This window comes from Eulemur rufifrons, unplaced genomic scaffold (genome assembly GCF_041146395.1).
Source record: "Eulemur rufifrons isolate Redbay unplaced genomic scaffold, OSU_ERuf_1 scaffold_195, whole genome shotgun sequence".
Lineage (NCBI taxonomy): Eukaryota > Metazoa > Chordata > Mammalia > Primates > Lemuridae > Eulemur > Eulemur rufifrons.
The window spans coordinates 131,789-142,500 of record NW_027182977.1 but is presented as its reverse complement, the minus strand read 5'-3'; positions in this window follow the sequence as shown (position 1 = coordinate 142,500).

Sequence of the window (10,712 nt, the reverse complement as noted above, 5' to 3'; positions counted from 1 at the left end):
CGCCACGCACACATCGTGGGGACGCCGAGACAACGCCCCCCGCCCGCCCACGCAGCGCAGGAGGATGCCTCTAGGCTTGCCCGCCTCGACCCCCCCACAACCCCAAGCACGCTGCTCGAGGGTGTACCCAACGCAGCAGACGCTGCAGCGGCGACCAGAGGGGGACGCCGGGAACGAGGACGACAACCACCGCTCGGTTTCGGGCACCTTGGAGAACAACCCGGTGCGCTCCGGGGGCACCACAAAAGGGCCACACAGACCCAGCGGCCGCGCGCCAAACGGGGCGCGCGACCGGGCGGGCGGCACGGCCCCGCACCCGTCCGTCGCGGGCAGGGGGGACCCCGGCCAGGCAACAGCCACACAGGGCGAGCGAGGGCTGCCCGCTGCGTCAAGAGGACTCACGACCCCCCGCCAACGCCACGAGGCCGAGGGCGGGGCGACCGCGGTCGGGCCGGATAGTCTCGCACCCGCGCCTCCCACGCACCGCCCGCAGGCGGGGAAGGAGAGGTGAGGTGCCCGCGGGCAGAACGAGAAGAGCGGCCACCATTCACCATGAATGGACCGTCCCTCGCCTGGCACGCGGCTCAAGGCCCGGGAGAGCGCGACGTCACCACATCGATCAGGCCCCGAGGACGGGGAGGGTTGGGGGAGGTCAGTCAGACCGGCGAGGACAGCGATCGGAGGAGCCCGCTTCAGCCTCGCCAGCCCCGCCTCCCAAGCACAACCCAAAGACGAGGACCGCCTGACACGCAACGGCACAGAGCCAGCGGGGTAAGGGGGAAGGTTGCCGCAAACCTCCCCCCCTCCCCCGGGTGCCGTCTCTCGAGGGGACAAGAGACCAACGCGAGAGGCGGGCACCACCGTCGGGACACTCCGACGCCCTAGAGCCGGCGCGCGGGCCCAGGCGGTCAGCTCAAAGGGAACAGGGCAGGGCGCTGGATCCCCAGGAACCCAGAACCCTGTCCGCGTGCGGAGGCCCAACCCCTCCAGCGACAGTCGCCGAAGGACAGCGTGTCAGTACTAACCTGCAGGCGGAAGATGACGATATGAGGTGATCAAAAACACCGCGCAGGAAGACGGGGACCGAGCCACTTGAACACGCCTGCCCCCACGACACTCGACACGGCCACCTGTCCCCAGCAGGTCCCCAGCGCCAGCAGACAAGGGGCACTCAGGGACATCTGGTCGGCCCCCGTGGCGTAGAGGGCCAGGGAGGCCCTCACCGTCCACGCGCGCCACCCAGGGCCCAGCACGGGGACTTGTGGAGGAGAAAACATCGGGACGGGACCGCCACGGCCCACGAGCGGCCGCGGGCCGACAGGGGTCGCCCTCGCCGGCCACCCAGGGCCACCCAGGGCCCGGTCCCCGGCCCCAGCACGGGGACTTGTGGAGGAGAAAACATCGGGACGGGACCGCCGCGGCCCACGAGCGCCCGCGGGCCCACAGGGGTCGCCCTCGCCGGCCACCCGCGCCACCCAGGGCCCGGTCCCCGGCCCCAGCACGGGGACTTGTGGAGGAGAAAACATCGGGACGGGACCGCCGCGGCCCACGAGCGCCCGCGGGCCGACAGGGGTCGCCCTCGCCGGCCACCCAGGGCCACCCAGGGCCCGGTCCCCGGCCCCAGCACGGGGACTTGTGGAGGAGAAAACATCGGGACGGGACCGCCGCGGCCCACGAGCGCCCGCGGGCCGACAGGGGTCGCCCTCGCCGGCCACCCGCGCCACCCAGGGCCCGGTCCGCGCCCCCAGAGTAGGACTCGGAGGAAGCCACGGACGACTGGGTGCCACTCACAGGGCTGTCCCTGCCTCCCGAGCGGGAACCAGGGAAAATGGGTAGGAAAGGCGAGGCCGAGGGAGAGGGACACGCATGCACGGGACGGCGGCCGGTCGCCGGACACCCTCCTCTCCCGTCCGCGTGTGCCGTCTCCTTCCTGTCCCCGCGGGGTGGGTCGGGTCTCCAAAGCGGCCACAGCGTGCTGGTCGACCTGCCCGGGCAGCCCCGCAAGCCGCCTGGCTGGCTGAGCCTGGAAGCGCGGCGACAACGTCCTCCCGCCACACAGCCCTGCAGGCCCAAGCTCTGCCTCCCAGATGTCCCAGCCGGCGTCCCGGCACGAACCAGATGGCCCCGCGAAGGCTGCTTGCTTCCCGGAACTCAGCCTCGCTCGCATCGGGGACTGTCCCCTGCTTTGCCTGCTGCACCGAAGATTCAGAGGACAAGAGACTTGTAGAAAAGCGGCCGCCAGGTGGAGCCCGACCACAACCGGCGCCAGCCACCAGAGGTCTGCTGCAAAACACGGGGCAACCCTCTGGAGCCCATCATTTCAGAGTCCAGAAGGTCCCCCGGGGGCATCAAACACAGTCCCCCTACTCCCCACGGAAGCCATCGAAAAATGACGGGTCAGTCTAGGGCCACGCCACCCTGAACGCGCCCAATCTCGTCTGATCTTGGAAGCTAAGCAGGCCCCGGCCTGGCTAGCACTGGGATCAAAGAAAGGATGGGTCGGCCCGACCACCGACATCGTCCACCAAACCCGTCTCTGCACAGACCACAACATAGCCGAGAGACAGACAGGCAGAAACAGAAAGAGAGAAAGGGAGAGAAAGGAAAAGAACAGAAAGAAAAGAGACGGAGAAACAGAGAGAGAAAGTCAGAAAGAAGAAAACAGTAAATAAGAAAAGACAGGAAGAGGGCACGGGGAAGAAAGAAAAAGGAAGGGAGGAAGGAGATAGGAAACACAGAAAGACAGAAGGAAAGAAGAAATAAGGAAAGAAAAGACAGGCAGAAAGAAAGAGAATGAGAAAAAGGAAGGAAGGATGGAAGCAGAAAGAAAGAAGAAAGAAAGACAGACAGACAGAGACAGAAGGAGGGAAAGAAAGAAAAGAAAAAGAAAGGAAATTAAGAGAGAAAAAGAAAGAGCACGGAAAGATGGAAAGAGAAAAAGATAGAGAGAAGGAAGGAGAGAGACAGTATAGAAAGAGACAGAAAGGAAGAAGGAAGGAGAGAGAAAGGAGAGAATGAGAAAGAAAGAAGGTAGGAAAGTAGAAAGGGGGAAGAAAGATGGAAAAAACAGAGATAGAAACACAGGATAACAGGAGAAAGGAAGAGAGGAAAGAAATACGGAAGGAAGGAAGGCAGGCAGGCAGGAAGGAAGACAGGAAGACTGAAAGAAGGAAAGAACAAAGAAGTAAAGAAAAGGCAGAAGGAGGAAGAGAAAGAAAGAAAGGGGGGGGGAGAGATGATAGGATGAGAAAACCTTTCTGTCGTGGAATCATAAAACCCCTTCCTATCTTAGGATCATGAAACCCAGGGTGGAACTATGATACACTTCACATTCTCAGAGCACGCCGGCTGGTGAAACAAAGAAAGAAGTCAGGGACAGAGAGAACACATTCACGGGGCCTGGCCGGGGGCCAGGGTGGGGCGGCCCGAGGCTGTCGCCAGAGCCATCTCTGTGGCAGGACGTCGCAACACGCCTACCGGATTTTCCCATAACGCTCGCCCGCCGCCAGGTGACCCCCGTCATCCACCGATCCAAGTGTCAGCCTGGAAAGGACGGGCTCCCTCGTGGGGGGAGGGAGCGTGGGGGCGGGAGTGGGTACACACTGGGTCGCAGGCCTCCTCCCGGCCCCTCTCGGACCACGTCTCTCAGCCCTCGGGCACACTCCCCACCACTAGTCGACCAGAGAGCCCCCGGGGGCGGGGGGCCGGAGGGGGGCGTCCACGGCAGGGAGAGAGGACAGGGACCCATCGGCCCGTGCTAGATGCCACGGGTGGAGGCAGGACCTGCTGAAGACACACGAACAGTACGGAGAGGTTCAGAGCGGGGCCTAGGCGCAGCCACTCACGATGATCTCACAGTTGGACTATCTGTCACGGTGGACCGAAGCGCATGAAGTGGGCGCTCCCGGAAACGGCGTGTGTGTGTGTGTGTGTGTGTGTGCCTGTGTGTGGGAGGGAGAGAGAGAGAGAGAGAGAGAGAGAGATGGGAGAAGACGGTCGGTACATTCACTCACTCCTGTACCCGGGCCAGTCGTTTCTCCCGAAGGACAGAAATCCATAAAACACCCACGTCTAAAGAGTGTTTACACAGAGCTAACCCTAGGTCGAATCAGTCTGGAGTCGAGTGCGGGGAATCCTATGGTCCCAAACTGGGACTCCAGTCCCGGCCCCATAGCAAAAGGGGGTCATTTCTCAGAAAACGCACGCACACAGAATCGGGTAACGTTTATACAATTTTATACCGTGGTAGTGACTTCCTTCCCCGCCCCCGTGTTCTTAGGATCGGTCTCACTACATAGTACTTTTTTTTTTTTTTTCTGAGCTTTATTTTATTTTATTTTATTTTACTGTCATTTCGTTAGAGATGATGGGGAGGGGTGGCGGGGGAGCAGGGCATAGTTCACTCACTGGAAGCCTCAAACTCCTGGGCTCCAGCGATCCTCCTTCCTCAGCCTCCCAAATCGCTGGGGCTACAGGCGTGTGCCACCATGCCCGGCTAATTTTTTTCTATTTTTGGTAGAGACGGGGGTCTTGCTTTTGCCGAGGCAGGTCTCGAACTCCTGACCTCAAGCGGTCGGTCCTCCTCCCCGCCTTGGCCTAGGATTACAGGCGTGAGTCACCAAGCCTGGCCTGGATCGGTTTTTAATAGGTAAGGTCTACGAGACATCCCAGTCCAAACATCGATTCGGTGGGTCTCTACAGGACTCCGGGCGGAGATCCGATCTGGGGTTTACAACGTGGAGAATTAAGGCCTGGCTAGCAAAGAGCCCAGTGACTGAAGAGGGACGATGCTCGTCAGTCGTACAGAGCCTGAAAAGATGCAACACGGGGAAACGTTTCCAGGTTCCTCTCAGAAGAGGATGTCAGATGAGATGCCGAAACGAAAAGAATGGGTTCAAGCCAAAAGGAAAAATAGATAAATAAGTCAATAAATAAAACTACGGGAGACAGCCAGGAGACACTGTTTCCTCAGAAATGGCTAGGAAGCCTCCCAGGATAACCTGGATAGCAGCATATGTTCCTCCTCCTCCTCCGGCTCCCTCTCTTGTGTTCGTGTTTGTTTTCTGTAAACGCCAAGATGGGGCAGGGGTGGGGGACACCACGCCGGGTGGGCGAGCAGATCACCCTTCCCACCACAGGAGGGAGCACACACACACACACACACACCCACCCACCCACCCCAGGTCATCACTCTGTAGTTCCGCGTGAGTGAGGTGAGGCCCGGAACGGTGCTAGTAGCTTTCCAAGTGGTCAAAAAGAATGCACAATAACTGGACCGAGGCCTGTCTGGACGCTGTAAAGGCCCACTTGAAAACTTATGCTTGCTCGCTAGGTGACCGATGTCCGCTTGACCTATGTCTGTAATTGGAAATACGTACCTTGCGGAGATAAAACAAAGCAATTAACTTGTAACTAAGTGTTTAAACTTTCCAGCTGCCTGTCGTAAAATTGATTGTGCTTGCTTAACGCCTGAAAGAATGTTCCTTAATTGGAGCTATCTGTTTCTGTAAACCTGCTCGCTTAAAGACTGTAACCGAAACGAAACGGGGGCCCGAGGCTGGTCCCGGACCACACAGCTGCGGAGTAGGTGGTATAGTGTTGTTTCAACCGCCGTGCCTAAAGTCACGGAGCTCTAGCTTAGGATAGTCTGAAACCTTCCTGCTTTTTTCGGCTCGGGGCCATTCTCTGTACCTGTACCCTAACAGGGCAGGGGGTGGTCGCTGGCCAGCTAATGTGGACTCATGACTTGGCTCAATTCGGTCTCTAGGTTGTCCTGTCTCGCACTCCGTACTATAACAGATGCCACACCGGTTCAACCCAGCTCTGAAGGAAAGAAATGCCGAGCGTTCCACTAGCCGGAGGAAGGCAAAACGCACCTCTGCCTTCCTCTGAGGGCACGTCTGAGTGAACGGGTCGTTCTCCCTGCCCGTCACCCCAAGCCCCTCATCCCGGACCCCACCACACCCGGCCTTGACCTCCTCGGCCCTGCCCACCAGGCCCCATCATGGCCTCTGGAGCCTGGGCTCTCTCTCTCTCCAGGCACTGGCACTGCCCCCCGCCCCCACCCCGGGACCTGAGATCCAGGGCCTCTGTCTCCCAGGCCTCCCAGCTGTCTTGACTTGCGGACTCAGTGCCTGCTCTGCCAGAGAGACCTCTTGCTGCGGGGTGGCTCTCAGTGGCTGCATCTCAGCGGTCTAACGTGTCCCCCACCATCCACGTGGCCGCCGGCGTCAGGCTTCGGTGCCGTAGTGCCACCCTGCCTCCCTTCCGGGGGAATCCCACGCTGCCTCAGGCCCATTATGACCTGGAAGAGGCTGCACCTGTGGGGTCTGCCCATTTCCACTACCCCCCCCCCACACACGTCACCCCCCGGTCCCCCCATAGGGGTTAGGAAGAAGGCAACACTTTCTGGTACAAGGGTTGAACTGAAGGGGCGAGTGAGTGGCCACCTGGCAGGGGCATCGCAACAGATGGCTGAAGAAGTCAGCCGCCGAGTGCAGAAATGTCACGGAACTTGGGGTGCCACTGCCTTGCTGAGATAGGGCCAGGGCAGGCTTTAAAAGGCTAAAATTCTGCCTGCCTTTGGTACGTTAATACAGAACCCATGGTCCTTTCTAATTTTTGATTCCCGGAGAGGCAGGAAGTATTCCAAATGGCCACGCCATGGCTTTTCTAAATTGCCCACAAGGCCTTCTCCGACCCAGCGGGTCAGGGGTTTGCTTTGGTGTTACATCGTGGTAAAAGAGACATCCCACAGCAGTGACCATGTCCATCGACTCCGTCGGCGCTCTCAGGCTCGTAGTCCCACTTTTCAGACAAGCCTGGATGGCCACTCCGTGTCACTCTTTGCCAAATGCCAGCCACTCTCCTCCCCGCCCCGCATCCCCCATTTGGCCACCACAACTCTTCATCCCCAGGCGCCCTCCGGTAAAGTGTGCTCCTGTCTGTACACCTACTCCGTTGGGGGCGGGGGGGGGGGGGGCGGGAGGTGGCACAAGAGGTGGCTGGTGGCCGGAGCAGGCCCGCCACCTTGAGTGTGTGGAACAGCGCTGAGGATTTCCTAAGGGAAGAAAGAGGGTGGGGAGAGCGAGAGAGCATCTCCTCCTCGTGAACCTCACAGATGATTGAGGACAAACAGGCCTGCACGGGGAGGGGGGGGGCAGGGAGGGTGCCGAGTCTGCACCAGAGAAAATGGCTTTGTGGGGGGGTGGGAGGGGAAGAGGGCAGAAAGATTTTCTGTCTTTTTAAAACTTCCCCCAGGCTTTTGGGAACTTGCAGCCCGGCCTGCATCCCTGAGGCACGTTAACTCTTTGGTTATAACTCCAGGTGGCCCCCAGGGTGGGCGGCCCACAGAGTTCAAGGGATTTCTTCTCAGCAGAGACGGGACCTTTAGAACAGCTAACTGCAGTAATTGCCTGAAGCTGAGAACCAACCCTCCCTCCTTTAAAACCTCTGTATTTCTGCCTAGGCCTATGTTCACGAAATTTGGGGGTTTGAGACTGAGAAGCTCTACCCTATTTATTTCCTCCTTTGTCAGCAAAGTAGACTCTCTGTTTTCTTACTCCTCATACCGCTTGTCCTCGTTATTCGGCCTCGTGGACAAGCAGCTGAGCTTTCGGTCACAAGTCCACACCCCAGGGTGGAGGGGTCCAATCCACCCCTGTCCAGACCTGGGCCCTTCCTGCCTCCCTCTCGAGACGATCTGTTTGGCAGCCCAGCCGCCTTGGACTGGGCCACAAGGAGGACACAAAGTAAAGACCCAGCCCCCCCGCCCCCCCCCCACACACACACACACACACACGGCAGTGGCGGTGGGTGGCAGTTCTCCAAGGGTTTGGGGCTTTTCCTGAGGCAGGAGACGGAGGGGACTGATTTCTTTAGAGCTCCGTCCCCTCCCCCATGCGCTGTGCCGCCTGGAAGCGGCAGCTCGCGGGGCGGGGTCGGGGCTGAAAGCGGCTCCGCCCGAGAGAAGCCCGAGGCGGCTACGTGCAAGCGCGCATGCGCAGTCAGCTCGCGGGGCGGGGTCGCGGCTGAAAGCGGCTCCGCCCGAGAGAAGCCCGAGGCGGCTACGTGCGAGCGCGCATGCGCAGTCAGCGCAGTGAGTGGAGGATGGGTGGAAAACGGCGGAAGGGCTCCGCCGGGGGCCCGGCCATCTGTGCGGCCAGGCTAGGGGTTTGCCTCTTGGGCCGGGAGCTCGTACCCCGCCCCCAGCCCGCAGGCAATCCCGAGGGGCAGAAGCACGACTTGCTGGGCACCTCCTCGGGCGAAGCGGTCGCGGTGGCTGGGTTACGTGGGGCCCAGACGAGTCTCTGGTTCTGGGAGCGGCACCTCCCCCACGCGCCTCTCCTCTTGGGCCTTCACCCCTCCCCCCCCCCCCCCCCCGCTCCGGCCCCAGGGGATGGGAGGAGTGGGGGGCAGGGAGACGACCTCAGGGAGGAGCCAGACCAACTGAATGAAAGCTTTTCATGAACTCGTGTGTCTTTGCCAGGGAAACACCATTTCTGGAGTCTATGAACTAAAATAAAATCTTAAGCCGCCCCCCGCCCGCCACCGCCAGCTGACCCGTCCCGTGGTTGGCCCAGGGAACCCTAGAAAAACCCTTAAACCTGAGCTGCTGCCCCGCAAGGACAGGGGAAGTCAGACACCCCTCCCTGATGGAGTCAGATTTTATAACAATGAGATACTGAATGTCCGACGGGCCTAAGGCCAGGCAAGACAAAGCTTAACGCATATCTAGCAGGCCAACCGTTTACTGAACTACAGGGCACTTGAGTTTTGGGTAAACTGTCCAGTGGCTTGTCTGTGATTAGCAGACCTCCTTACCTTAACTGAAAACATGATGCAAAGCCTTTAGGCAGAGGTTCATTTATGTCATCAATTGCAAATCAAAGAATCTTTAAACCCAGCTGTAAACCTGTAAACACCGCACCCTCCCTCCCCCGCCCCCCCCCAACTGCCAGATGTCCTGCCTTTTCAGCCCAGACCAATGTACCCCTTCCATGTTTTGATTTGTGATTTTACATGTAATTCCTGTCTCCCTAAAATGTATGAAGCCAAACTGTAACCCACCCCACCACAATGGGTCCGCTTGCTCAAGGCTTCTTGGGCGTAGCTCTCTGGGCCATGATCACGGCCGTTGGGCTCAGAATAAAACTCTTTAAATTATTTTGCAGTGATTTGGGGTTCTTTTCCATGGACGAGTCAATCGTGTTCACATTATTTTAGCCTTGGGAGCTTTTTCTTTTCTATTATGTCTGATCCTGATCGCTAGCCAGGTATTCATTCATATTTTTGGTTGGTGGTGGTGCTCAAGCTCGTCTTTGTACATCCCAGATTGGCGTAAGCCACCGTGAATATGTTTTACACCTTCCAAGAGCTAGCGCTTATTGCCGTATCATAACCAGGGCTCGCAGCAATTTTTCTTTTTTTTTTTTTAAAGCTGCTTCCACTTTCCACCTAGGTATACATACGAGTATCCCCTTTAAATGAATGCTTGCATCGAGGAACCAGGAAGTGGTTTTTGTTGTTGTTGCTGTTGTTGTTTTCCCCCAGTCATTTATCTGCTCCTCAACCCTCATTATTTATCACACACACACACACACACCCCCACCCCATCTCTGTAGAAAAGCTCACGGAGATTGTTCATCCACCGCGTGCTTTCTGTTGACAGTATCTGAGACGATAAGGAGCACCATGCATTCTGTTCTAAGAGAAAAATTGCATATATCAGTATGATTATATTTTACTTCTTGTGTGAATTTAGTGGATCTCATAAAAGCTGATCTTGATTTTCACAGCAGAGAAAAGTGGGCTTCTGTTTTGGTTTTGTTTTTGTTTTTCTGGAGGGGTGGTGTCTTCACATAAGTGATCATCTTTACAAGTATGCTATATGCGAGAAATTTCAGAAAGCTGCAAAGAGTGACTTGTTGACAATGCTTGCATTGAATGATGTATCTGAATCTGTGAATCGAAGGGGTCAGCATCTGACCAGAAAGCACTGTTAGAAGAAGAGGGGTTTCGGGTCTTTTCCTAAATTGTATCTGCCTAAGGCGGAAAATATTTCTGTTTCCCTATGACATGGTATTTTCCTCACAAGCAGTGTTAATGGCTCCATATGTCTCTAGACTGGCTGCAGAGCAGAGACTCCATGGTCTCCACTACTTGACTCTGTCTGTCCAAGAATGGCCTCCACAGCTCTCCTCTGTGAGATATCCACTCTCAGAGGTGGCACGGTATGGTGGGTAGGGGGATATGCTGGATTTTGAAAACTCAGAGTTTGAACTCCAGTGCTTTATTTCTTAGCAACATGAACTTTGTCAGATCACATCACCCTGCTGAAGCCCAGTCACCTAAAGGGTAGAAAATGCAATGGATAGATTGACGCTTCTCTTCTCTTCTCCTCTCTTCTTTCTCTCTTTCTTTCTTTCCTTGTGTCTTCCTGTCTCTGTCTCTCTCTCTCTCTCTCTCTCTTTCTTTTTGTCTTTTTCTTTTTTTTCTTTTGACGGGCCCTCACTCTGTTTCCCAGACTAAAGTGCAGTAGCATCATCATAGATCACTGCAACTTCAAACTCTTGGCCTCAAGCGATCCTTTCCCCCTAGGCTTCCCAAAGTGCTAGGATGCAGTTTTATTTTTATCTGTGACACCATGGGAGGAAATATCTTTTAGGGTCATAGGGTCAGAAATTTAGATCTCTTCTTTGAACTCATGGTAG